Source organism: Heterocephalus glaber, unplaced genomic scaffold (assembly GCF_053883595.1).
Source record: "Heterocephalus glaber isolate CG9 unplaced genomic scaffold, H.glaber_assembly_v1.0 deba00001550, whole genome shotgun sequence".
In the NCBI taxonomy this organism is placed as follows: Eukaryota; Metazoa; Chordata; class Mammalia; order Rodentia; family Bathyergidae; genus Heterocephalus; species Heterocephalus glaber.
In genome coordinates, this window is record NW_028258343.1 from 9416145 (window position 1) to 9443905 (window position 27761).

At 39.0% G+C, this 27761-nt stretch overlaps 1 protein-coding gene and 1 non-coding gene across 7 annotated transcripts in view; one reads left to right on the forward strand and one right to left on the reverse strand.

The window, feature by feature from the left end:
- Positions 1-27761, reverse strand: part of Plagl1 (PLAG1 like zinc finger 1) — a 112945-nt gene that overhangs the window by 78103 nt on the left and 7081 nt on the right. For 2 of the 6 annotated variants that reach the window (XM_087190071.1, XM_087190066.1), the window contains exon 1: positions 10673-10855. The exons of the other annotated variants lie outside the window; for them this stretch is intronic. The gene's annotated coding sequence lies outside the window, so the exon portion shown is untranslated. Of the gene's footprint in view, positions 1-10672; positions 10856-27761 lie in introns of those variants that run through there. 6 annotated transcript variants of the gene reach the window in all.
- On the forward strand, positions 23518-23642 carry LOC147824230 (U6atac minor spliceosomal RNA). The gene has a single exon (XR_015442660.1). It is a non-coding gene; the product is annotated as a U6atac minor spliceosomal RNA (small nuclear RNA).

The following is a 27761-nucleotide window of genomic DNA, read 5'->3' on the forward strand; positions in this document are numbered from 1 at the left end:
TGTCTGAATCATGCAGTTCTTTTCCTTTGTGAAAGCAATTTAAAAGGTAAGAAGATCCACCTATATATTGGTAGCATTCCAGGAGGGTTTCAAAAGCTCAGGTAGTAACGGGATCACAGAACTCAACATTGAAAAACACCTGCTCCCACGCAGGTAACTTAATATTCCTATTTTATAGATGAGGCAGTCAAGACTCAGAGAGACTGAGTGGTGAGAAACAGAGAGGAGAAAGTAGCTGGACAAGAGGTAAGTGGCTCACCCTTCCTATCTCAAGCAGACTTGGGGTTTTGGACCAGAAGCTCAGAATCACCCAAAGAACTTTTTAAAGACCCACATGTCAAAGCCACACCTCAGACTGGGAGAAAATATTTGCAAATCACAAATTGAGAAAGAACTTCTATTCAGATAAAGAACACTTGAAACAACAGAAAACCAAACAATCCAGTTTTTAAATGGGCAAAATATATAATAAGCCAAACACTTGTCAAAGGTGCTACATAAGTATATAAAAAGGTGATCAACTGATCAATGTAACTTGTCTTTGGGAAAATATATATTAAAACAACAAGGCACCATTCTACACTGATTAGGATGGCTAAAATCCAAAATTGTGACAATGCCAAATGGGAGCAAGGATGCAAAGCAAAAACTCATCATTGGAGTTGAGACCACAAAATGGTGAAGCCACTTTACAAGAAGACATTTTGGCAGTCTGGTACAAATCTAAATAGCTGCATCATACTATCCAGCAATTGCATTCCTTGGAATCTACCTGCTTGACTGGAGGGCCCCTGGCAGAAATCTGCAGAAAACTGGGTGCTAAGCCAATCACACTGCACCCTCCCCTCCTCAAATAACTGTGGGGGTCAGACCATAAGACAAAAGCAAAGGCCTACAGTGCGCCATGAGCAGAGTGCAGCCTGCAGCAGGCAGGTGGCTCAGAGCAGTATCTGCTTCAACAAGGCTCCTCTCTCACCAGCAGGCAGGTGGGCAGGGCATAGAGGGGGACCAGCTCCAAGACCTCCACTAGGAGGCAGCGCACTGTGGTTTGGGAAGGGTGAGGGGAAGAAGTAAGAAGAGCATCACAGTGATGCTCTGAGGAGGGTGGCGAAGAGGGACCGAATCAGGCCCAGTGGGGACTGCTGGTTTCCCACTACCAGTCAAACCTTCCCCATGTGTGAACGTGGGGGGAAGAGATCACTGGCTGAACTCAGGCTGCAATATAAATGGGACTGGAAGAATGCTTTAATTTTGTGTCTCTGTAACAGCTTGGGTTTTTTTCTCTCTCCTTTTTTTTTTCTTCTTTCTTCTTCCTTTATCCCTCCTCTTCCTTTCCTCTAGCATATATAAGAGGTATCTACACATATGCAAAGGAGAATATGAATCAACCAGTGCTTTAATCTAAATAGTACCTTTTATGGGCAAGGCAGGGTAGCCCTCACCAACACTGGTTAGGATCCAAACACAAGCTAACTATAAACTTATTAACAAGTTCTGACATTCTCACAACTTCCCTCAATATCCCTCTGCATCCCTTCTCCCACTCCCACAAGTAATCTCGCAAACCCCCGCAATGCTGGCCCTTGACTCTCCTGTCTGACCTCCTGTTTTTCACTTGTTGATACCTATTAATATTTCTCTTCTCACTGACTTATCCCTTTTTCTCATCTTTCATCCATCCCCTACTTACTACATCCCAGTCTATCCATTAGTAGACATACACTACAATTTGTGTAGGGCATTGATAATAGGGTAAAATTGTTAAAACAAGTTTTAATGTACATGATTGATATATGCTTGGATCTGTAAACATTGTTATAATGGGTACAGATTCTCTGCTTGCAACACAGTGACCAAAACTGATCTTATTAAACTGAGTAGGTTGAAAAGATAGATAAATACCACTGTACGACCAAAGCCAAGATCCTGTCACTAGGAAGCAGACACTAACTAAAGAGACCTCCATACAAGCAGCAAACAAAGTCTTTCCACTCTGATTGTCAACCCTCAGCACAAAGAAACAACAGAAACACAAGAAAACAAGGCAAGGAAATGCTTCAAAAAACTACTAACTTCCCCAAAGCTGATCCACTGGGCATTGAAGGGGAGGAAATAAAAAACAAATATTTTGAATTATACAAAATAATTTTTTAAAAAAGAAACAATCACCATAACAAAAAACACAGATCAATAAGGTGTTCAGCAAGCTCAAAGATGATGTAACTAAACAGATAATGGACTTAAGAAAAATAAAGATCAGTGAGCATAAGACAAACAAAGCTAGCTGAGCTAGCTATAAAACAATATAAAATATGAATGACCAGCTTAGCAAAAAAAAAAAAATAGGGTCCATGAAATGATACCAAATCAAAATCTAGCAGATTAAAAAAAAATCTATTCAAAGTATGGGCAACAGAAATGACTAATGTGAGGAGAGAGGGAACTAGAAGGCAGGGCTGATGCAGATGACCATATATTCAGATATATCTCAAAAACAATAAGCGATCATAGGAAATGATCTAACAGCTGCTAAATAATGCAAAGCCTACTCTAGAATAAATGGACTTAGAAAAGAATTAGAAGATGCCACAAATGGCATAAAACTTTGTTTATTGAAATCAACAGAAAACTTTCAATGTATGGGGAAAGAATTCAACACACAGATAAGTGAGACACGTAAAACCCCACGAAGCCACAACCAGAAGAGAACTTCTCTATGACATATCATAGTCAAAATCCCAGAAGTCCAACACAAGGATAGAATTTTAAAAGCTGTTAGGAAAAAAAAAAAACATATCACCTATAAAGCTAAAACTATTTGAATTTTGCAGATTTCACAACACAAACCTTAAAGGCCAGAAGAGGATGGAGGGAAATTCTTCAAACCCTAAAACAAAACAACCTTCAACCCAGATTATTATATCCTGCAAAACTATCTTTCCAAATTGATGGAGAAATTAGGACCTTCCATGACCAACAGCATGTTAAGAAATTCATGACTTCCAAATCAACACTACAAAAAAATACACAAGGATAGCCTAAACTGAAGCAGTAAAGACATCAAAGCCAAAGAGCCCACTGGAATGAATATAGCAAACAGGGCAAGTAGTTACACAAATGGGAAAATAAAGAAATCAGCAATAGAGAAACAATACAATGTCAGAAATCAGTCTATTTTCAATAATAACTCAATGCAAATGGTCTCAATTCTCCAATTAAGAGACACAGATTGGAAGAATGGATAAAAACACAAAACCCAATGGTATGCTGCATACAAGAAACACAATCTTTAAAGAAGCCCACAGATTAAAAATCACAGGATAGAAAACAATTCATTCTGCAGAAGCCTAAAAGCAAGCATGAGTGGTTATTCAATTTTCAGCAAAGCAGACTTCAAGTCAAAACTGATCAGAAAAGGCAAAGATGGTCACTCAATGAAAGTAAAGGAAAAAATTCAACAGGAGAAGATAACAATTATAAACATATATGCACCAAGCACTAGTGAACCGAATTTCATAAAACAAATACTATCAGACATAAAAGATCAGATAAACAACACAATCCTATGGAAGGACCTCAACACCCTACTTCCACAAACAGATCAACTAGACAAAAAAAAAATCAAGAAATATCAGAGTCAACACCTTCAAACAAATGGACTTAATACATATCTATAGTGTTCAACCCAACAAAAACAGAATATACATTCCTTACAGCAGCACATGGAATTTTCTCCAAAATAGATCACCTACTAGGCCATAAAGCTTGCCTAAATAAGATACAAAAGAATAGAAATGATCCCATGCATACTATCAAATCATGGTACAATAAAACTAGAAATCAGTGGCAAGAGGAACTACAGAAATTATGTAAACACAGCAGGATTAAACAATACACTTGACTAATAATGGGTCACAGAAGAAATCTAAGAAGAGATCAAACACTTCCCAGCATAAAGACTAATGCCAGTGCAACATACCAGAACCTGTAAGACACAGTGAAAATAGTTCTAAGAAGCATATAGGTGTGAATGCTCACATCAAAAAAGCAGATGAATCCCAAATAAACAACCCCATTATGCACCTTAAGGTTCTAAAAAAACAAAAACAACACAAATAAAGAACTAATATAAGGAAGGAAATTGTAAAGATCAGAGTAGAAACTAATGAAATAGAGACAAAAAATACAAAGAATGAAGACCTGGTTCTTTGAAAGGATAAACAAAATAGACAAATCCTTAACCCTATCAATTACAATTAGAAATAAAAAAGGTGAAATCACAATTAGCATTTTTGAAATCCATGGGATTATAAGTAAGTAGTTTGAAAACTTGTTCTCCAATAAACTGGACAATTTAGAAGAAATGGAAAGATTTCTAAACACATATGAATTACCAAAACTGAACCAAAAAATATAAACATACTAAATAGTCCAATAAGAGGCAACAAAATGAGGCAGTAATAAAAAACCTACCAACTAAGAAACACTCAGGATCCAATGAGTTCAATACTGAATTCTACAAGAACTTCAGGGAAGATCTAATGTCAAACTAGATCTAATGCATAAACTATTCGATGAAATTGAAAGGGAAAGAGTACTGTTGAACTCATTCCTGGAAGCTAGCATTACCCTGATACCAAAAGCAGACAAGGACTTAAAAAAGAAAATTGAAAGCCAGTAGTCTTAATAAACGTAGATGCAAAAATCCTCAACAAGATGCTGGTAAACAGCATGCAACAAATCATTAAAAAGATCATATGTTAGGTCCAAGACCAAGCTGATTTCATTACAGGAATGCAAAGAATGGTTCAACATACATTAACTCAATAAATGTAATACACCACATAAACAAGGATAAAAACTACATGATTATCTCAGGATAGAAAAAAAACCCACTGACTAAACAACATCTTCATGATTTAAAAAATAGAACCCCGATGAAAACAGGCACAGAGGACTTTATCTCAATATGATAAAAGCCATTTATGACAAACTTATTGCCAACATCATACTAACTGGGGAAAAACTGAAAGCTTTTCCCCGAAAATCAGGAACAAGATAAGGTTTTCTGCTTTCACCACTCTTGTTCAATAGAGTCAGTTATCAGGCAGGAAAGAAAGAAGTCAGATGATCCTTATTTTCAGATGACACAGTCCTGTGCACAGGAGACACAAAAAACTGCAGAAAAAGACTCCTTGAACTAATAAAAAATTCAGCAAAATAGCCAGATACAAAATCAACATGAAAAAAATCAATAGTGTTCCTGTACTCCCACAATGAACACACGTAGAAAGAAATCAAGAACACAGTGTCATTCATAATACCTTCAAAAAAATTACATACCTAGGTATTAATGTAACCAAGAAAGTGAAAGACTTCTACAGTGAAAACTACAGTTCTCTAAAAAAGAAGTGAAAGGGTCATCAGAAAATGGAAAGACATCCCCTTTTCTTGGATAGGCAGAATCACTATTGTCAAAATGGCCATATTACTAAAACTGATACAGATCTAATGCAATCCAACTAAAATACCAACAGCATTTCTCACAGAACTAGAAAAAAAATCCTGAAATTTATATGGAACCAGAAGATACCCAAAAGCAATCCTGAGCAACAAGAGCAAAGAGTAACATCACAATCATGCATCTCAAGTCACGTGACAAAGCTGCAGTGATAAAAACAGCATGTATGGGCACAAAGAACCTATTGAGAAGAACAGAGGATGTAGAAGCAAATACAGGCACATTCAGCCCTCTAATCTTTGACAAACAGGCCATAATATATGCTAAAGAAGAGACGGCCTCTTTAACAAATGGTGCTGGGAAAACTGGTTATCCACATGCAGAAGACCGAATCTAGTGCATATCTCCCACCATGCACTAAAGTAATATCAAATCAAAGACCTAGATATTAAAACAGAAACACTAAATTTGCTGGAAGATAAACTAGGCATAATCCTTGAAGTCACAAGCATAAGCAAGGACTTTCTGAACAGAACACCAATAACTCACAATAGCTAAATCTTGGAAGCAGTCAATATTGTCTATCAACAGATGAATGAATAATGAAAATGCAGCATGTATACACAATGGAGTAGTACTCAGGCAGTAAGAAGGATAAATTAGTCACTGTAGGAAAATAAATGCAGCTTGAGATCATAATGCTTAGTAAAATAAATCAGATACAGAAGTTTAAATATTGTATGATCTATATGAGAAACCCAAAGGATAAATAATTTAAAGAGCAAAATAAAAGATAGATAATAGGAAATAGAGAAATAGACCTTTTGCAAATAGAAAGGGAATGTAGAGATGGAGAGAGGTAAAGAGGAAGAGGAAATAACAAGGGATTAAAGTGTAGTATGTACATCTACCATCTCCCCATGATGAATGTATTCATTACGCATCACAAACACATACTAGTAAAAAAAACTTTTTAAGGGCTGGGGATATAGCTCAGTGTGAAGTCCCTGGGTTCAATCTTATATCCCCAAATCTGCAAGCAACCACAAAGTCTTTTGATGGATGAATGAATAGACTATGGTATGAAGTGTGATTGAAAAATAGTTACTGTCTAAATTTTTAAAAATTTATTATAGTAAAAGACAGATACCCATCAGTTACCTTCAAGATACTCTCCCTTACTTCAAACACACTTATCCCATTGTTATTGCCACTTTCTGAGGCAGCTCTGGAAGTGCCCTTTCATGAGTGTTTTGAGTTGTGCTGTCATGGCTGCCTTGATGTCCTGAATTGATTCAAATGTTAACCATCCCTGGCTATTTGACTTTGGGGAAGAGCCAGAAGTTGCACAGTACCAGATCTGGTGAATGGGATGGATGAGGACACACCATAATATTTTTATGAGCTTGCCTTCCCATTGGATGACATGCAGCAGCAGCATTCACTGTATGTATATATATATTTTGTTGTTGTTGTTGGGGGCTTTTTGGTACCGGTGATCAAACTTGAGTCCTTGCACTTGCAAGGCAGGCAGCAGAACCACTAAGCTAAATCCCTGGCCCTTCACTGTATTTTTTGTCACACCTGCAGAACTGCTTCAGAAAGTGGAAAGAGCAATGGGATAAGCATGCTTGAAGAGAAAAGGAGTATTTTGAGAAGAGATGATAGCTATGTGTCTTTTACGATTAATTTTAAATACTAACTGTATACCTTTACCACATTTCATATATCCATGCTGTGGAAAATTATTCAGAATCAAAAGGAATGAGCTGCAAATTCATGCAACAACATGGAAGAACCATAATGAATATTGCTAAATAAAAAGAGCTATTTGAAAAGACTACATACTGTGTGTTTTCATTCATGTAACATTTTGAAAAAAGAATACCATAAAGATGAAAACCAAAAAAACCCCAAAACAAACCAAAAACAAACAAACCAAAAAAAGATGAAAACCAAAGCAAACTCACCAGGTGTTTGGGGAGAGAAGATGACTGAGGAGATACACACGAGTACTTGTTTTTAGGTCAGTGAAGTTATTCTGTATATAACATTATGCATTTGAAAAAACCCCATAGAATTGTAATGCACAAAGAATAAATCTTAATGTACACAAATGTTACCATTTAGATCTAAATTGGTCCCCAAGCCTCATGTGTTTGGAAGGTGATGGGATGGTGCGGTTGTCCTGAGTGACTTGCAGTGAGCAGACGGGGTCTGGGTGAAAGAGGTGAGTCAGTGTGTGTGTGTGTCCTAGAAGGGTGCATCTCACTTCCAGCTCCTTCTTTTACTCTTTGCTTCCTGTCCGCCATGCAGCGAGCAGTGGTCCCTCCACCACATCCCTATGCCATGCCATCCTGCCTTGGAGCCAGCCAGCTGTGTAGGGACTGAGACTTCCAAAATATGGGCCAAAACAAACCTCTCCTCCTTTAAGCTGTGTATGTCAGACACTGTGTCCCAGAGACAAGAAAGTGAGTAAGGCAGAATTTTCAAAAAATTCAACCAGGAGATCACAGGATTCTGAGATGGAACTTGGGATGTGATGCAAGAACCTAACGGGTATTACTAACACATAGCAGGGGGTCAGAGGAAAAAGGTGCTGACCTAAGGAACGAACTACGAAGGGTATTACACTTGAAGTAATCACTGTAGCCTGGTTGGTAAAGTTGTTTCCCAAGGGAGTACAAATTAACAATTTGCAGACCATTGCCTATGCACTCTGAGGATGTACAAATAAGTAAACAGATGGTGAACGTGCTCAAAATGAACAAAATAGTGGTGCACATCAAAAGGACACAGAAACCAACTGGAAAGAGCTCCAAAGGAGCAAAACTGGAACAATCTGAGTGTCTTGCTTACTTTCTCGTTGCTGAGACACAATGCCTGACACCCACAACTTAAAAAGAGGAAAGGTTTATTTCAGTTCACAGTTTGTAGAGGTTTCAATCCATGGTTGGCATTGGCTGGCTCCAAGGCAGGGCGGCATGGCAGAGGAGGCTTGCTCAGGGCAGGAAAGTGGGAAGCAGAGATCAAGGAAGGAGGGGGACAGATAGACAGATGCTCCCAGGCCACGCCCCAGCGACCATCTCCTCCCAGGAGGCTTCCCCTCCAAACATCACGGACGAATCCACTGCTGAGCATCACACCCCCCATGATCCAGTCACCTCTCACAGACCCACCTATGAGCACGTGAGGCTTTGGGAGGACATCTAAGTAGAAGTCATAACGCTGAGCAACCAAAAAACTCATGCAATATTCAATTATAACCCAAAGTATAAAATATTAATTTTTTATCAGTATGAGTCCATGCTGGTATAAGTAACTAAATAAATTAATGAAGAAGAAGAGACAAACCCTATGCAGGAGAATTCCAGATGATTTCTGTCACTCCCTACTCCCTAAAGGTAGACTGCACATAGTGACTTCCTGCCAAAGTGCACAGGGCAGAAGCAGGGACCAAAAAAGAAAAAGTAACTTTTCATTGTAGAAACCACAAACATTACCTGAACCAAGATCATAATTCTAAGCAAAATTAATCAAACACGGAGGTTAAATGGCACATGGTTTCTCTTACATGGAAAGTCAAAACTAAAAATAATTTAAAGTGCAAAAGAAAAGACAAATGATAGGAAAAAGGAGTGTACAAATTTTGTAGATGGAATGGGGATACAGGGCTGCAGGGAGAGAGAGGGATGGAGGGGGAGAAGAAGTGGAAAGGACTATGATGCAATGCGTATATGCACCAAATTCTGGTGAGGAATGTAGCCATTATGTACTTAAAAATAATAAAAATATCAGAATGCAACTAATATAATATGATTTTGGAAAGTTATTTTGTATATGTGTGTCTCCTGAATTGTGATATAAAATGCATTTCTTAAAGTAAAAAAGCTCAAATTTAGCAAAGGAAAGAGAGACAACTGAGTCTTGGGGAAGGGCGTGTCTTTAACTATAGCATAATGAAACTACTTTCTATGATTTTTATAAAAATAATACTAGAGTAACCCATTCAATCTCTTCCCCAAAAGAGCCACTGCATATTTATAATTCTTTACCAATAATTGATTCTACCACTTCTCCAAAAGGAACTTAAGGCAGTAACTGAGATAGTCATTATGCTATAAAATTTAGACTCAACACTCAACTGCTGCACAAATTCTCTCTCCAATTAGCCTAACAAGTTTCTGATGGTATGTTTTTACTGAAATCTCTATTTCCAACAATTTCCAATCATTCAGCTATATCCAAGCCGCTGATTTGTCTGTCTTTGGCTGTTATTTCAAATTAAAATGAACACGTATTTTTAATCTCTAGGTTACTTTTACATGAACACAGCAATGCTCAAGATTAATTAGTATTTAACCCTTGGATGCCCTCTAAGTCACCATAACTCCTGCCAAGCAGAGGGAGAAGTTTCTCTCTAAAGCCTGAAAACGTCCCAGCACTCTGGGAGGCTGAGGAAGAAAGACTGAAAGTTTGAGTGTGGCCTGGGCAACTTAGTGAGTCAGCAAGAACTTGGGTTGAAATAAAGAACAGTTAAAAGGCTGGGGAGGTAGCTCAGTGGGAAGCCCCTAGGTTCAATCCCCAGTGCCACCTGAAAAAAAAAAAAGATTGAAAACCTAACTTTGCAATTTGATTTCCAAGTTGGATCAATTTGCTCAGATTTCCCAATACAAATTATGTACATTAATGAAACTGGATATTATTCGAAGCACACAGGCTTTAAGTTAAAAGTTAAATCTGCAAGTACTTAGAACAAAAAGCAAAATTGTGAGTGAGGGCCTTTTTATTTCCTGCAAATTCCAAAAGAAAAGGGAAAGAAGAGAGATCAGGACAAGAGCAGGAAGGAAGAGGAGAGAAATAGTTTGTAGGAGGAAAATACAGAAGCGTGCACGAGCCATTCAAAGTGCAGAAGAACAAAACCAGCCCCAGTGAGGACCACGACCCAGCCCTCGCCCACGGCCAGCACCAAGTGCGTGTGCTGAAGGAGGACCATCAAACGCTGACACTGCCCAGCCACCTCAACACGCACAGGCTCTCACCCCAGAGTTCCTCTTTTGAAATGAGGTTGGATGCTTAAACAGTCTCTTTACTGGGAAACAGTTTGTTCTGGGGGGAATCCTAACCATATATGCTAAATTTATTACGTATTTGGTACTCGTTCTAATACTCTCAATTTCTCCAGTATTGCAAATATGTACACAGACTCACGTATAAGATTCCGAAGAAAGGATTTTGTAGATGCTCCCCCAATACTTCAGGGTCATTAATTTTGATAGAGAATAAACAGATGCCTTGCTGCATTTTAAGAAAACAAGAAGACAAGGAAATGTAAAGAAATCAAAACCCCCAAATGCATAGAAGTGTCCTTTGAAGTCTCAGCACCTCAAAAAATCCATGGTTCTTCACCACTTTATTTATTATAATTTTATGCTATAACCAAAGCTCCTTTGTGTAGTTAATTATTTAACTACCTACAGTTACTGTATAAACCATTAACTTTTGAAATTTATCTCTTTTGAATACCCTATCTAAAATTAACTGTTACCCTTTGAGTGTTCCAAGTATGTTAGAATAAAATGCATTATAGCTTTTAAATTATATTTTGAAAAAGTCAGATCTCTGTAGTCTCCTGATGGAAGTCTTCTATCTTAATAGTGGTGGCAGCTTCAAGGATAAACGCATTTGTCAAAACTCAAGCCACACATTGTGTTTGATTCTCTTTTATTGTTTTAAACTGTAACTCAAAGTTGGTAAGGAAAAAAAGACTCCACCATGTGCAAAGAAGATGAAGAGAGGGAGGAGGGGAGAGAGAGAGAGAGGGAGGGAGGATGAGAACGAACTTTTAAAAAAGACAAGTATTAGGAAGAAAAATTTAAGAGAAAATTAAAATTCACTATGATGTGCTAATTTTGGGACACCATTGTAATTTGAGCTGTACCTTTCTCTACAGTGAAATACATAAAAGAGAATATTCCCTGAGATGCTGATGTCTAGCTATAAAAGAAGAAAATCTGGATAAACTAGCTCCAATTCTGGACAGACAGCCATCTGTGTTCTCTGGCCCACTTTCGGGCTGCCAGCGTTTGGAGTGTCATATCCAGAGCAGCAGACCCTTACAGATGCATGTCGGGACAACAACAGCATCCACATTGTTGTATTTTTTTCTTATTATAAAAAGATGTGTTTATTATGGATATTTATGACAAACAGGAAAACATCTTAAATAATAAAATAATCTCTAACCAGGTGTAGTGGTGCCCTCCTGTAATCCCAGCACTCTGGGAGGCTCGGGCAGGAGGACTACAAGTTCAACTCCAACCTGGGCTACTTAGCAAAGACCTGGCTCAAAACAAAAAATAAATAAATGGCTTGGGATGTAGCTCAGTATGAAGGCCCTGGGTCCAATCATTTAATTTTTAAGAATTAAAAAATATTCTTACCATCCAATTATAATTATTAATTTAACTTCCATTTTTCCCTGCCCATTTTTTATGTAACTGAAGCAATGTGGAACAGATGTGGTCTTGATTCTGGTCTCAGTCAAAACAAACATGTCCCACGCATTCATTTGTAAACATATTATTCCTGTGTGTTTAAGGAACTTCTTGTCGATGTTATTTATACAGGTTGCATAATAAACCACTGCATAGTGACGTCATAATTAAAAGCACCAAGCTGCGCGTGGTGGCACACACCTGTAATCCCAGCATTCTGGAGGCAGAGGCAGGAGGATCGCTTCAAGTTCAAGGCCAGCCTGGGCTACATAGCGAGTTCAGGGACAGCCTGCACTATGAAGCAAGACCCTATCTCAAAAAAACTAACAAAAACAACAACAACAAAAAATAATAATTAAAAGCACCATTCTTCAATTATCAAACTTCTATATTATCAACTTTTAAATTTACAAATGATGTAGTGAACACCTTTACAAATAAATCTTTTTTAAAAATTATTTCCTTAAGTGAGCAAGGCATTTTAAAGTATGACACAAACTCTGAAAGTCATGAAAGAAAAACAATGATAAATTCCACCACATAACACAATCAAATTTTCTGCATGACAAAAGGCCATAAATAAAACCAAAAGACAGCAATAGGCTGAGGGGTGGTGGGGAGAAGAGTTGTTCCTTATGATAAAGGTCTGATTTCCTTAACCTAGAGAAAAGTTCCACAGAACAGTAAGGAAAAGACCAACAACTCAATAAATGAATGCATGAAATTTATGCACAGATACAGCTCATTTAGTGAGGAATAAAGAAATAGCTCTTCAATCTATTAGAAATGTTCTTCATCATAAGAGAAATGCAAATCAAAGCTATGCTGAGGTTTATTTCATTTATCAGATTGGCACAGATTCAAAAAACTGTTTTTTGATTCAACATTTTTAACATATACAGTGCTGTCAAGGGTTTGGAGAAAGCCTTTATCTCTTGCATATACTGCTGGTGGGAGCCTCTGGAAGTCAACTGGGCAATAACTATCCAAAGGGTGAGTGTACATTCTTCAATCTCACAGTTCTACATTTAAGAATAAACCTGTAGGGCAGCCCACTTTCCAGACCCCTTTCTGTCTCTCTTAGAAGCTATCTTTTGCTCAATAAATTCTTCCTACTTAAAAATATATATATACACCTGTAGATACACTAACATACACAACATGTCACATGAACAGGGTTGAGTAACAAAGCATTCTTTATAATAGTAAATGTCCAATAATAGAAAACATAATACATTATATATCCATACAATAGAGTAGGATGTAGCTGTTAAAAAAGAAGTTCTTCATGTACAGACATGTAACCATCTCCAAGATATTTACTGTGTAAAAAACCTAAGTAAAGTCCAGTTTGTATAGGAAGTCATCATTTGTGTAAAACTGGAGTGTAAGAAGGGAGATGGGAGGTCTAATTTTTTTAAGTTCTTTATAGATTCTAGATAGTAGACCTTTGTTGGAGGAACAGCTGGTAGAAATTTTTCCCACATTGTGGGTTGTCTCTTTATGCTGTTGGTGGTTTCTCTTGCAGTGCAGAAGCTTTTTAATAAAAAAGAGATCCCATTTGTTGATTCTTTGTGCTAGTTCACAGGCAACTGAGGTTTTGTTCATGAAATCTTTTCCTGTGCCAATGTCTTCAAGAGTTTTACCTATCTTCCAGCTGGTGCAACCACTGTGGAAATCAGTATGGAGATACCTCAATAAACTAGGATTAGAGGTCCCATTTGACCCAGCTATTCCCTGCTGGGTATCTTCCCCAAAGAATTAAAAGAATCATACCACAGTGATATATGCACACCCATGTTCATAGCGGCACAGTTTGTAATAGCTAAAACTTGGAGACAGCCCAATTGCCTATCAACTGGAGACTGGATAAAGAAAATGTGGTTCTTTGAGCCAAGGATTTAGCTCAGTGGTTCTGCCACCTGCCTCGCAAGCACAAGGTTCCAAGTTTGATCTCTGGTACCAAAAAAAAAAAAAAAGAAAAGAAAATGTGTTTTTTAAACTACAAAATGGAGTACTACTCAGCCATAAAGAATGAGAAATTAGGGGGCAGGGATTTAGCTCAATGGCACCACACCTGCCTTGAAAGTAGAAGGTCCAGAGCTCCATCCCCGGTACCATAAAAAAAAAAAAAGAGAGAGAGAGAGAGAAATTAGAGACACCTATAGCTAAATGGATGCACATTGAGGTGATACTCTTAAGTGAAATAATTAGGACACACATGTAAATACCGAATAGTTTCTCTGGTGTGAGAAACTGAAAGTGTAAATAAGGACTAAAAGGTATAATAGATAATGTGAAATAGGAAGAAAAGGGGCAAAGGGGAAGGGGGAGTGGGAGGGGTAGGGGAAAGGAAGGAAGGGAATGGAATATGAGAAAATGGAAAAATGGAAACAAAGTCTTTGTAAATAGGGAAGGGTGGAGGGGTTGAAGGGAGGTCAGGGGAATGGGGAAAAAAATAAGAACCAAGATATATTATGTAAACGTATAAATTTCCAATGATGAATGTCATTATATTGTATACCTAAAATGTACCAAAAAAATTAATAAAAAGAAAAAAGAAGGGAGATGGTACACATGCACACACATACACACACACACATGAGCGCAAATAGGATTCAGATAAATAATACCTGTTATGGCTTGCATTTAGATGTCCCCCCAAACCCTTCTGTGGTCATAGTTGGAGCTTTCTCAGAGGTGGCTGCATCTAGGGTGTGTGGTGCTGGGATCAAGGATGTGATGCTAGGATTAAGGGTGTGAGTGCTACCTGCCACTAGGGCAGGTACCCTGGATAAATTATGAGACAGAAAGAGAGCTGCTATGTCTGCTTGCTGCTTGTTACTTGCTGTTTGCTGCCTCTTCTGTGATGCCCCTCTGCTAAGCCACCTTGCCTCGGGAGCCGGCTGACTACAAGCTGAAACCTTTATAAACTAAGTCAAATAAACCTTTCCTCCTTTAACTTTGAGTGTTGGGTATTTTGTCTCAGCAACAAGAAAAGCAACTAAGACAATTACCCAATTAAACTTTGAGGAGAAACTCAGTAGTTTTTTCTTAGTTTGTTTGGGTTTTTTTGGTACTGGGGATCGAACTCGGGTCCTTGCACTTTCGAGGCAGGTAGCGGAACCACTGAGCTAATTCCCTGGCCCAATGTGGAGGGCATTTCTTTTTTTCTTTTTTTTTTGGTACCGGGAAAAGTCTGAGGTTCACGATGGCGAGCATACATGTGAAGAATGTTGACAGCAAACCTGCTTGCAGAAGTGAAAAAGCCAAAATGTCCATCTATAAGAAAATGAATTGTGGCACATAATAGTGCTCTTCACGCCAACAAAACTGAATGAAACTATAGGCAGGTTCAAAAAAAGTAAACCTTCCATTTATATCCCATAATTCAGCTTATAGAGTTGAACAAGTGAAACTAAATATAACAAATGCTAGGTAAAACTATGAAGACGGTAACAGAATGATTAACATGAAAATCTTCATTGTGATAAAACACCTAATGCAGGAAATGCAGAAGGAATGGCTCAGAGAGGAACTCACAGGGACCTCCAAAGTTAGTAGTAACAGGCATACAGACTCTAAAGTACCTGCTATGGGCCAGGTGTGGTGGTGCACACCTGTAATCCCAGCTACTCAAGTGGCTAAGGCAGGAGGAAGAGACAACCAAACTTGAATAATCTTTACAACATTTGGGTGGGAAGAAGAGAAACTATAGTCATTAAAAGGAGATAGGAGCTTTTTTCTCTTTCAGAATAGGAAATGCTTCACAGATTGTAGACGGATGACGGTGTCACAATGTCTCATTCAGCAGCGATGGGGACTCACACATTAATGGTAGGAGCAGCGGGAAGAGCAAAAGCCAGCAGCTATTGAGAACTTGTGCTACATGCACCACCAGCTCTGCTTGCCTAACTGAAGGCAGCTCACAGCACTGCAGGCGAGCTCTGTCCCATTCTTCAAAAGGAATATGGAGGCACAGGAAGGTTTTTAACGTGCCTGAGGGACGTACTTAGGAAATACAGAATCAGGGCCACACTAGCTAATGACACCCTCTATGCATCCGCCTCCTGGACATGAGCAGAGGGGAGCCAGCCCTGAGACAACCCGGTCCTGGAGAGCGGAAGATGGGTCTTGGCTGAGAAGGAAACTTCAGACACTGGACAAGGGGAGGGAAGAAAAGAGGCAAAGGTGTTTAAACCAAGAAATGGCAGGTGTGGGGATGAACAAGAAGGAAGCAGCTGTTTTTGTTTTTATTTTGTGATACTGGGAATTAAATCCAGGGTTCCATCACTCTGAGCTGCACTGCCAGCCATTTTTAAATTAAATTAAATTAAATTAAATTTTGAGACAGAGTCTCACAAAGTCTCTAAGTTGCTCAGGCTGGGCTTGAACTTATGATCTTCCTGCCTCAGCCTCCCAGCGTGCTGGGATTATAGAGGTGTGCCACCACATCTGGGTGATTTATTTTTTAATGAGATGGGAGGTCAGGTTTTCCCTGCAAACAAGTGAGGGTATAGGCTGAATTGAACCAAAATATTCATGTATCTGGTGAGAGCTGAATGGAATCAACCAAAGGAACAAGGGATCCACATTGCCCATGACAAACTCATTCTGGAATGCACGCCTTTGGAGAGTTTGTTCTTTTTTTCTCTCTGTACATAGATTGGTTGAACTCAAATAAATTAAATGTGTCCACAGCACAATGCCACTGTAAGGTATTTATACCAGCAACTAGGGCTTGTTCAGCTTCCCTGTCCAGAACCATTCTCAGACATTTTTAACTTGTTTGTTATTCTCCTACCATCTGTGTGAGAAGAGAAAAATACTTCTCCACTCTTGTAAGGCTAGCCTTTCTTCTATATTTATGTATCCATAATTAGATTATAAACTCATTCCAGGGAATAAATATATCTTATTCATGCCTTGCAAGAATAAGGATATAACATTTAAACACATCTTTGCTTTGGCCATCTCATTATTTGAGATTCTACACATATCTTTGAATTAAGTAGAAAGTAGATTTTTCTTCCCTGCTTCCAAAAAATGTACTTTTACATAGATTTAAAACTCTTACTATTCACACAGTTCGTTGTTTGGATAACAACCTCTTGTATCAGTCTAATTCCTGACCATATTTTCACAAATTCCAAATTAATTATGTTTTTCTATAGTCTATTAACAACCCGAGTTTAAGGAACCAGATCTGTCATTCTTTTATTACAAACAATATCTTCAGGCAAAATGCACTAACAAACATTTATAGATTAGATATTAAATCATCTTTACAGGTAACAACATATTAAAATCTAAACAGCTGTGGACTTTACTATAATCAGATAATATCTAGGAAATCTCCTCAATTAGTACTTTATTTCCAAAGTTTCTCTATATATCACACAATTAAATTAGAAATAAATTAATTTCAAAAAATAACATAATCACTCAATACAGGAAACTACTATAAGCCAAAGCAGGGAAACTAGTAGCCACAACAAGTATGCTAAACACAAAGAGACGTGTTCTGGCACACGTCAGCCTTCTCTTTGCAGGGACACAATACCTGACACCTACAACTTAAAAGAGGAAAGGTTTAAGTTGGCTTACATTGCAGAGGATTCAGTCCATGGTCAGATGGCTCTCAACAAGGAACATCGTGGCAGAAGGGAGTGGCAGAGCAAAGCTGGTTAGTTCAGGGGCTGGGAGCAGAGTAAGGGAACAGTATCAGAGATCAAGGAGCCGGACCATACACAGCACCAGGCCACACCTCCATAACCCACCCAGACACACTCAGAAGTGGGATCCTCCCATCCGCCCTGCATATCCTACAGCCAATCAAGCTGACACTACCCTAATTGCCCTAGGCAGTTTCAGGTGCCAAATAATTTCTACTAGTATTTTTGTCACACAAATCCTACTCCACTGCTTTGAATCCTTTCAGTAAACAACACACACGTGTGCACACACACAGGCACGATGGTACAGATATACTCAAATGAGAGCTAAGGGCAATCTTATACCTCCATTTATCCACAAACAGTATCTTGCCCAATGTCCTTCAAACCAATGTTTCAAATGGTTCTGACTACAACCACTAGCAAAAAAAAAAGTTGCAAACTAGTTCATATACATACTCATGAAGTTTTTTATAACAATATCTAACTTACTACTCATGACACACTCAAAAATTTCTTTATTCTTTACAATGCTGCTTTCATTATACCAAAATGAAACTCAACACCTTGAAAATACTCCTCCGATAATTTTAAATGACATGATCCCAGACTGCTATTTGGAAAATGAATGCAATTTGTCCTAAAAACAGAAAAAGGTGTAAATGATACCCCTAGACAGTATCTTGCTCCTTTACATATATAAATAGATTCCAACTTAGGACAGTTCAACTTGTGACTTTACCATGGTGCAAAATTGAAATGTACTCAGTATGAACTGGACTTTGCATTTCGATGGCTTCCTGGGTTACTTATATGTGGCATGATGACCTCTCCTTATCCTGGGCAGAAGCAGCAGCAACAGCTCCATCAGCCAGGCACTCATCAGGGGAAACATTGGATGCTCCACAGAGCACTTTCTGCTAAGCTAGGACATGCAGTAGGTGTGGGGTATTTAATGCATTTCAATGTATGCTGTATATTTTTTATTAGTACTATATGTTTGTGATATATAATGATATACTCATCTTAGTACCTATACATCCGAAACTATAGTTCTTTTGCTTTCTCCTTCCTCTCCTGTATCTTTCCCCCCTCTCCATCTCTAGATCCCTTTTCCTTCACCAAAAGTTCTGCCTCATTGTTTCCTATCATCTCTCTTTATATTTTGCTCTTTAATTTATTTATACTTTGGGTTTCTTATATAAGAAAAACCATGCAATATTTAACATCTGTTCCTGATTTATTTTACTTAGCAGTATGGTCTCAAAGTGCAGCCATTTTCCTACAAATGACTCAAATTTATCCTTCCTTATGGCTAAGTAGTATTCTATATATACCACATTTTCTTTATCAGTTCTTCTACTCATAGACATATAGGCTGTTTCCATGGTTTAGCTATTGTGAGTTGTACTGTTATAAGCACAAGTACACATGTACACTGTAACATGATGTCTTTAACTCTTTTGGGAAGATACCCAAAATAGGTGTAGCTGGTTCAAATGGAATTTCTATTTTTAGTTTTTTGAGCAATGTCCATACTGATTCCCATCGTGGTTGTAGTAGTTTACATTTCCACCAGCAATGTAAAAAAAATTTTTTCCCCCTTTCAACCTTGTCAGCTTTTGTTGTATTTTGAGTTCTTGGTGATAGCCATATTCTGGGATAAGAGGGAATCTCACTGTTGATTTAATTTTCATTTTTCTCATGGCCAAAGATGCTCAACATTTTTCTCACGTATTTATTGACCATTTGTATTTCTTCTAAGATTGTTTCTATTCATTTTAACTGCCCACTTTTTGATTCATCCTTTTATATTGGGGGTTCTAATTTTTTCAAGTTCTTTATATATTCCACACATTAGTCTTCTGTCTGAGGAGCAGCTGGCAAACATTTTTTCCCATTCTGTAGGTTGTCTCCTAAGTCTGCCGGCTGTTTTGCTGGGCCAAAGCTTTTCAATTTGATAAAATTTCATTTGTTGATTCTTGGTGATATTTCTTGTGAAACTGGGTTTTTATTCACAAAGTCCTTGCCTTTGCCTATGTCTTAAAAAATTTTACCTGTTTTATCTTCCAGCAGACTGTTTCAGTTTTAATATCTAGGACTTTGATCTGTTTTGATTTTAGTGCATGGTGAGAGATATGGGTCTAGATCCAATCTTCTGCATGTAGATAACCAGTTTCCCCAGCACCTTTTGTTAAAGAGGCTATCTTTTCTTGATATGTTAAATGTACAGTGGATTTATCAGGATGTACTCTCATCATAAGCCAGAGACTTTGTTCGTATGTAGGTGAGATACTATCCATGGGGATCACTTACACATTTCTGGGGCCTACAGCAAATCTTGTTCCTTTTCTAGGTAGGAAACTAGGATCAGATCACTAAAAGAACATGTGAGGAAAGTCACATGGAAAGGGAGCAGCCCAGGGGCATCTGTGCATCCTAACTGCCCACATGGGAGGGCAGTGAGTGGGACCAGGAGGGGGTAAGGCAAAGGAGTGGAGCCCTTCGGCTGATAAGCAGCCAGGGGACTCTGGAATTCTGTGAGCCATATGGTTGGGAGAATAAAACGCTGAATCTGAAATCCAGGTACTTAGTTCAAGTCACAATCCTACTACTTCGGGCAAGACACTTTGCAGATATAATCTTTTCATCTGTGACAGATGACACAAACCAGGGGGTTCTGTCTCTTATCTACCACTCTATTTCCAGAGTCCAGACAGTACATGTACTTGACAAATAGTAAGTGCTCAATGGATATTAGTAAAGAAATAAATGGTTGAATTCTATCATGTTCATATGGCTGCAAACATGATGCCAGGCCAATGGGTAATTTTTGTTTTAAAATTCAGTCTGAAATAACTGGAGACCCATTATGCTTGCAGCTTCACACTACTGTATGATGAAAAGCTTTGCTTTTTCCACAACTCCAAGACCAAAAGAGTTGGGGAGGCACTGAGTGCCAGTATTTTTCCATTTCTAAAGAATATTTCACTGTTTCTCTCCACATCCAGGAATATATGCAATAGGTGTGTTCTCTGAGACAAAAAAAATGTAAATGTCAAGCCACTCTTTTTTCATGCATTTAGTCATTTAACTCCATCTTGATATCATGAACCGAGAAGCTTGAAGGGGGTCACAGAAGGAAATTATAATCGTAGTATCCAATTTTGTATCTCAACACCAATGCTAGTAAATGTTTTCATAAAGAAAGATAAATTTATTTTAACTGATCCACAATTATATTGAGTCATCTTTACTATCTTGTTATGGTTTAGATCTAAAATGTCCCAAAAAGTTTCGTATGTGTGGAAGGTGATTGGATCTTGGGGGTGCTATATTCATCAGTGGATTTATGCATTCATGAGTCCTCTAGCTAAATGTGCTGTTAGGAGGGGGGCCTGGTTGACAGGGCCCATTATGGGTATAACTGGGAAGGATATATTCTTGTTTCCAGTTACTCCCTTCTCTCTGCTTGCTGGCCATGATATGAACAGGTTTCCTTTACCAGATTCTTCTACCATGCAATTTCTCCCTTGGAATTAGGCAACCATGGACTGAGCTCACAGAAACCATGAGCCAAAACAAATCTGTCCTCCTTTAAGTTGTGGGTGTTAAGTATTTTGTCCCAGTGATGGGAAAGTGAGTAATATGTATCTATAACAAGACACTGACAAAATAAATTAATCAATCCTGTACGGAACAGTCATTAATTCTTGAGGAGTTAATTCAGGTACATCTTGCTAAGTCTGTCAGGGACACACATAACCACCTAAATCTGATTTATCATGAAACTACTGAGTAACTCTGTAAAATACTATCTGATTATATATAATAAATAGTACAGATATCAATTCCTTAAGAGAGCTGAAGAAAAAAACAATTGACCTTCACAAAGAAACTTATCACCTAAAAGTCTAGGCTTTATGGGTGGCAAATAATCAATTATTACCTATATAAAACCAGTTACTGATTGCAGTATTCTTCCCCTGTAAACATAGGTAGGATGTCACAATCCCTCTCAACACATCCTTTTATGCAACCACAAGCAAAAATGATAAAATCTGATTGTCATCTCTCAGTCTTAGCCTCTCTTCACTAGACAAAAGTATTTGCTGACTTCAATTATCACATGAATTGAATCCTGCCCAAGTGCACACCAAAATGAACAGCTTCAACTCTGAAATCCATCCAAATTGATGTGGTCTAATGAACTATTTAACTACAAGTCTTAAATTACTGAAGCTGCATGATCATCGAATTTAAAATTCCAATAAATTACTTTTAATTATGAAGAATTATCCTACCAGAAATCATAGGAATTAAATTATAAAATTAACATATGTGCATTGTAACAAAGAATACAAAAATTATATAAAGATTTAGATGTTTACCAGCCCTTCTGTAGTCCATTCCCCAGAGTTAGTCAAGATGAAGTGTGGTAAATGTCCCGTAAATTTCCTTTATTTCTCATTCATTCATTCATTCATTCATTTATTGTGGTACTGGGTATTAAGCCTTTGCACTGAGCCCTTTTGTTTAATTTTGTTGAGTTGCCCAGCCTGGGGTGACTTGCAATTTTCCTGCCTCAGCTTCCCACAGTGCTAGGATTATAGGCACATGCCACCAGCTCTGGCTCCAAACTTCCTTTATATTTATACAAGGAAGAAGGCTGTGTGTGTGTGTGTGTGTGTGTGTGTGTGTGTGTGTGTGTGTGTTCATGTGTGAGGAATACTAAAGCTATTTTTGTTATAGCAAATTCTAAATCTGTAAAAGAAATGTAGTATTAGTAGCTGAACGATAACGTAAAATTTAATGCAATTTGTGTTTCCCACAGCTCAGAGTTTGAACATGTACAAAATAAAACATGGAGGAACATGCACTAATGCAGCACTTTTTCTTTTAATTAATCTGAGGAATTTAAAGTGAAAATGAAAGTGCTCAAACTCCTTAAATATAAACAACCCATCACTTTTTCAGCATGATTCTTTTTTTGTTTTGGGGGGTTTTTGGTACTGGGGATTGAACTCAGGTCCTTGCGCTTGCGCAGCAGGTGACGAAACCACTGAGCTAAATCCCCGGCCCACGATTGTTATTTTTTTAGAAAAAGAATCCATCCAAGTTTTGTTGAAACTCAAAAAATAGAACTTTCTGTTGAAAATTATCCTTTACATATAGTAGTTCCACAAATGTTGAAAATGAAACGTCTACTGCACACCGACAGGCACACAGCCTTAGATACTCGTGTCCATAGATAACCCTGAAAATACATTTACCCAGAAACACAGGGTGTCCACCCAGAAGAAAGCTCACCAATGCTTAAACACTTTCACCTCACGGACCAGAAAGCACTCAGTAAGAACAGTGGCACACCAGCCACACCCACACCTGCCTCCTGGCATTTTTTCACCCTAGGAATCTTATTCTCCAGATGGGGTTTTATATGGTGCCAACATAAGCTTTTATCTGTTGTTTTGTTTTATTTTTTTGGTACCGGGGATCGAACTCGGGTTCTTGCCCTTGCGCAGCTGGTGGCGAAACCACTGAGCTAAATCCCCGGCACTATAAGCTTCTATCTGTGCCAAGAGGCCTTTGTCCCCAAATCTAACTCTCAGTGCCTGCATATCTCTGTCCCAGACCACCCAGCTACCCTAGAGCCTTCGATTCCTTCCCCTGGCACCAGTTGCAGTCTCTTCCACCCACCACGTCCTGCTGGTCACCTCACTCTGTCCTGACCCTACCCTTCCCAGTCACCTTGAGCACAGTCCCGAGGCTCCATAAAGGGAAATGTGCGAGCGCGAATCTCCAAATATGGAGCTACCAACTGTCAGAGACACAGATCGTACCTAGAGGTACTGAAAGTTGCACAAAAGGTACATTTACATTATTACCAATAACACGGAGAGAAGGTTAGCACTTCTCTGGACAGGGACGGAGGAGACCCTTGGCTCTGACAACAGCATATGGTTAAGGCACTGCCATCTACTTGGTGGCATCTAACCATCGTTTTTAAGATAGATAACAGGAAGTAGAGAGATATTTTTCAAATGGCAAGGGAAACAAGAGATCAAGGGAAGATGGAAGAGAAGAAGGAAAGGGGATTTTTAAAAAATTGAAGTAGAGCTTTTGTAAATGAGAAAGGGACCAAGAGTTAGAACTAGCAGGGAGGGATGAAGGGGTAGGGGACAAAAAAAGAATTAAGATGTGTTAGGTATATACACCAACTCCCCACCATAAATGTAATCATTATGTACTGAAAACATGTACTAATAAAAATAAATGAACAAACAAGGTCTGGGAGAAAGAATCTGATCCCCACAAATGCCTATGCAGCCACTGTCTTATTTGGTTACTATATTCACAGAGAGATTGATGCATGTTCCAAGCGCATGGTTAGCGCTATCACTGGTTAAAAATTAACCTTCAAAAGCTGACATAAGAATGATGCTCTTCCTTTTGAAAATAATAATCATAATGCTATTTCAGAAGTTCACTAAAGATAAAGGTTCAAAGACAAGTTGAAGAAATATGGTAAAAGATTATTTACTTTTCTTTCCCTTCATTCTGTCTTCCAATTTGCATCCACCTTTTGGCACCTCTGAGGAATTGTACAACTGTTGAGAATCAGTTGGAGAACTACTCTTTGCTACATTTTGACATTGTCACTCAAGAAACTAGACTGTTTTTGGTCCCAACCAGACAACCACTGCCATCTGTTTCTGTAGTTCTCCTCTCCTAGCTTGTTGTACAGCTGAAGTCTTACAGTTTGTAGTCTTACCAGATTGGTTCATTTCACTTAGTAATATGCACCTAAGGTTCTGTCCTTTCTTTCTTTCTTTCTTTTTTTTTTTTTTTTGTGGTACCCAGGATCGAACTCGGTTCTGCCCTTTCTTTACATGTTTTGAGAGCGCAATTTCTTTTTAGAACTGAATAATCTTCCATGGTCTGTACAACAGTTTATTTACCCATGGAAGGACATCTTGGTTGCATCCAAATGTGGACAATTATGAATAAAGCTCCTAAAAACATCCTTGTGTAGGTTTTTGTGTGAACCTAAAATTTGAACTTTCTTGAGTAAATATTAAGCAATGCAATTACTGGATCATATGGAAAGAATATGTATAGTTTGTTTTTTAAAAACTGTCAAATTTCCTTTCAAAGATAATTCACTTTCATTAAACAATGTCAAGACATAAAGGCAGGGTGAATGACATTTTACATATTGTAAGTTGATAATGAGGGACAGCATTCTATTTTATCTCTTGCTCCTTAGAAACTGCATATTTGCACTTCTCCCAAACATTAACAAGCTGTTTTATCAATGTCTTGTTCTGTATCGGGTTAATATGCATATTTAAAATCAGGGTAGGTGTGGTGGTGGCACACACCTATAATCCCAGCTACTCAAGAGGCTAAGTCAGGAGGATCCTAAGTATGACACTGGCCTGGACAACTTAGCAAGACTGCCTCAAAAATAAAATAAAAGAGGCTGGGGATGTAGCTCAGTGGTTCCTGGGTTCAATCCCCAGTACATAAAAAAAGGGTTTTTTCTTCTGATCTCAGAGGCCCTTAGCTATACACCCGGGCCAGGGCCAGCCCAGAGGCAGGAGATGTGCACCTCTACACTAGCTCTACTCCCTGTCCCAGGTGCCCTCTCTCAGTGCACTCCAAAGATCCCAAGCCCCCAAGCTGCTAAAGACACTGCAATCCTCCTTCAAAAATGCCACAGAAGGGGGCTCGTCAGCTCGTAACTCTAGCCCTTCTCCTGAAAAGCCAAGTGGGAAATCAGGTCCCAGGACAAGGGGTCATTGGAGGCGCTGCCAAATGCCCTGGCATCTCATCCCCTCCATACCACCTCTCTCCACTTGTCCCACCTCTACAGATGACTTCTCTCTTCCTCCAGTCCGAACTCGTCAGGTTCATGGACTCGTGGAAATTAATTTCCAAAGAAACCTTTTACAACTGTTGCAGTTGTATCTTCAGTCTGATCTCTGTTCAGGTTAGGTGAAACCAATGGTTCAGCCTGTGACCTGGTAGCAGGTTGATTATACTGGACCACTTCCATCACGGAAAGGGCAGTACTTTTTCTTTACTGAAAACGATACTTATTGTGGGTGTGGATGTGCCTTCCCTGCACGAAATGCTTCTGCTGAAACTATCCATGAAATTACAGAATGTTTCATCTGCCATCATGGCATGCCACACGACATTGCTTCTGACTAAAGAACGTACTTCATAGCCAAAAAAAGTGTGGCAATGGACTCATGCTCATGGAATCCACTGATCTTACAATGTTCCCCACCATCCAGGAGCAGCAGGATTGATAGGATGATAGAATGGCCTTTTGAAGAGAATTATAGCACCAGCTATGTGGCAACATCTTGCAAGGCTGAGGGAAGGTTCTCCAGAAGGCTGCATATGGTCTGAATCTGAATCCACTTTGTGGTACAGTTCCTCCCATAGTCAGGATGCATGGTCCAGGAATCAAGGGGTAGAAATGGGAATGTTATCATCATTACCCCTACTGACCCACTAGCAAAATTTTTGCTGCCTGTCCCCTAAACCTTATGTTCTGCTGGCCTTACCCAGAGGCGGTAAGTACAAGAAGGCACAAGAATGATTCATTGAACTGGAAGCTAAGACTTTACCCCAGGCCATTATGGGATCCTCATGCCTCCGAGTCTCTGAGTCAACAGGTTAAAAAGGGAGGTAAGTGGTGGCAGGGGATCCAGACTACTAAGGGGAAATTGGACTATTACCTCACAGTGGAGGCAAGGAAAATTGTTTGGAATGCAAGAGATCACACAGGGCATTTCTTAATGTTACCATGCCCTATTATTAAGGTCAATGGGAAACTAAAACAATCTAATCCAGGCAGGATGGCAAAACCTTCAGGAATGAAGATATGGGTCAGTCTAACAGGTAAAGAAGCAAGACCTAATAAGGTGCCTGCTGAGAGATAAAGGAATATAGAATGGGTAGCAGAAGAAGGTAGTGACAAATACCAGCTATAACCAGTGAGACCAGTTACAGAAATGAGGACTGTAATTCTTTCCTATTTCCTATTTTGCTCATGTTTGAGCACATGTTATACAGATGTATTAAGCAGACCTTTGTTTTCTTTCTTTGTGACATAATGTTGAGTGACTTAACGTGAGTACTTGAGTACTGTTAAATCTGTATTATAATATTTAAGTTATGGAATGCCTGGAGAAGTGTAAGCACCACCCAAAGAAAAACTTTGCCTTCTGTTCTGGGGAGGGAGTTGGTGTTTGTCCATACACAGGACCACTGAATTATATTGGGCATAATTATGAACTTGCTATTGTATTTGGGGGTTAGGAATGGTTCAAAGAGATACGTCTTGTTGTCCAGTTGACAAGAGGTAGGCTGTGACTCCTCACTGTGATATATCAATGGAACTGGAGTAAGAATTACCTAGCGTAGTGAAGCACTGTTCTGGGTGTCTGAGGACGAATGGCATGCAGACAGCAAACTGAGGGTGGGAAGGTCCCTCCCAGGTATGGGTGGCACCAACCAATAGGCCGGTAGCCTGGATGGAATAAAGAAGGGCGAGAAGGAGAAAAGGTGCACAATGTGAAGAGCTCCAGTCTCCTTGGGCAAATGCGTCCTTGCTGCCATGCCTTCTCGGCAATGCCCTCCAGTGTTTTCAGCCTCCAACACAGCCTCATACCAGCAACCCTCCGGTACGCTTCCAGGCCTTTCATTGTGGACAGGTGCTGCAGCCTTGATTGCTCCTGTTCTGCAGCTTTCATCTTCTTGGGCTGAGCAGCTATTAGATCCTCTGGCTCTCAGGTACACAGATGGCCTTGCAGACTTGCCGTCCTCTTATCCTGTAAATTTATCCAATAAATCCCCTTACATAACCATGCCTATGTTTTCTATTGTGTTTCTCCAGAGACTCCTAACCAATGCACAGGGAAAGGAGACAAAAGGAGGAATGTTTAATCAGTCAGTGCGTCTCTGGTCTTGTATGAGGGAGAGGCTAAGCCATCTGCCAAGCAGGGCAGCTCTGCTCACCAACAGGTGAAGGGCAGATCAGGCTCCCAGGGCTTCCTGCTTCCATCACTAAAGATCAACTTTTTGTTCTTACATTGTTCTCAATAAATA